Consider the following 1,884-nt stretch of genomic DNA (forward strand, 5'->3'; position numbering starts at 1 on the left):
TTAATAATAATAATAATCGTAATTACACAATACTTGAGGTTTGTTCAGCAGACATCGTCTGGTCAAGTGACTGATACCTGTTTTGACATTTGTTTTGTTACTGCACAAGTGTTTTTACACCTGGATGGCCGGTTTTACTAAATATTTACTTAATATTTAATCCAGTAAATCTGATATGCCAAACGTTTTTTGTTCACTTTCCTCCATTGCACATCTATTTTCAAATTGTTGATGGTTCCCAGATGGCATTAGAGTATCCTTAGTACTGTAATTAAAGGAAATTATTAGGGGGCGCCCGGGATTGAACCAGGGACCTCTCGATCTGCAGTCGAATGCTCTACCCCTGAGCTACACCCCCGTGTGGCACAAGTGTTCATTTTAACCCCCTCTTTTGAAAAGTCTGGGCGTCCACACACAATTTAGATATGGCCTCTTGTTGTTTCGATTTCTGACATTGAGTAAAACATTTGAAATAAATACATCAATTTATTATTCAGATAATTTGTACCTGGGTAGAAGAGTTAATTGAAGATATCACCAGAGCTCCTAGTATTTTATTTACCATTGTGATAAAGATAGCATACAAAATAAGCTGCCATGAAACATTTTGGCTTGATAACTCGGGCAACTACAAGAGTAAAAATGGAGTATAACAAAGTATCTTATATGATATGTTTGGCACTGTCTCAATGTGTTATTTGTCTCGGTGTCATTTGTTGAAGCTTGAAATGAACACATAATTTTAGAGGTGTATGTCACTCTTTAGTGTGAGGATATTCTCATTCAAATGTATCTGAAGCATCAATTGCAACATTATAGTTACACCTCACATTTGCAACTCACAAAGCTGTGCATTTAAGCCTAAGCCTGTAGCATTTGCACCTGCCATGGCAACACTTAAAGCCACATTTTGTAAGCTGTTCGCAACTCTTTGCAATTGGGGAGTTGACTATCCAGAAGAATTTTCAGTCTTTGCCAATCTTTTCCCAACCCCAGTTAACTGGACCCTGTGCTTCTGGCTGACGCAGAATTGCCTGAACGTTTGGTGTGTTGAAGCAGAGCAAGTCAGTTTTGGCCTCATCCTCATTATCAACAGTGCTTGACCTGTCATACATGATGACCAGAAGCTTCTTCAGAATCTTCACATTGGCCTCCTCGATGGTACTTGCTGAGTTTGGAAAAAACTGGAGTGGCCTCTGGTAAAATATCCTGAGTCTGCATGCAGCTTTCTTTGCTTTATTTCTAAAGGCTAAGAAAGCAAAATCATCACAGATTGTAAATGTATGGAAGAACGGCATGTTTTTGTCCTTCTCTTGACCAACCTCATATAGGTTGTGAATGCCAATCCATCAAAGGCTCTGTCCTTGGCCAAATGTGAGCCACAGTTGCTGCAGACCCATGCTTTGCAGAGTTTGGAACACACTCAGGCTAATGATAGGGACATCTATATGTCATTGTCCTTGATACAGTACATCTAACATGGACAATTTAGTAGGACTCGCTTTGTGAGTCCCTCTTAAGTTGAGACTGCCTTGACAGAGTTACGCATTTCCAACCAATGGTTGAAAATGCGTAGCGGGCAAGAGGGCTTTCGAACTGGGAGAATTATCTCCTAGTTTGAATCTAAATGTCTCAATTTTTCTCTTACTTGATCATCTTCCAATCTCTTACTTTCTTTCGCTCAGTTGCTCCCCCTAGCTGTCCTCCTTCTCTTCACTAAAACCCTCGTGTAGGTTAGGTAGGAGCTGGGTCTCTGAACTTAGGCTTTACCTTGATCCAAATGGCAGGGACTATAGCGGTTTGGTCCGCCGCTCTATTATGTTTGGACCCTGAGGATATTGATGTGATTCCACATCAATATTTATTGGGGCGGGACTACACGTG

At 40.6% G+C, this 1,884-nt stretch overlaps 1 non-coding gene across 1 annotated transcript; it reads right to left on the minus strand.

Annotated features, from left to right (window-relative positions):
* Positions 1-286: 286 nt before the first annotated feature.
* Positions 287-358, minus strand: Trnac-gca (transfer RNA cysteine (anticodon GCA)). Its single transcript has one exon. It is a non-coding gene; the product is annotated as a tRNA-Cys (tRNA).
* Positions 359-1,884: the final 1,526 nt, after the last annotated feature.

This window comes from Macrobrachium nipponense, chromosome 39 (assembly GCF_015104395.2).
Source record: "Macrobrachium nipponense isolate FS-2020 chromosome 39, ASM1510439v2, whole genome shotgun sequence".
Classification (NCBI taxonomy): domain Eukaryota; kingdom Metazoa; phylum Arthropoda; class Malacostraca; order Decapoda; family Palaemonidae; genus Macrobrachium; species Macrobrachium nipponense.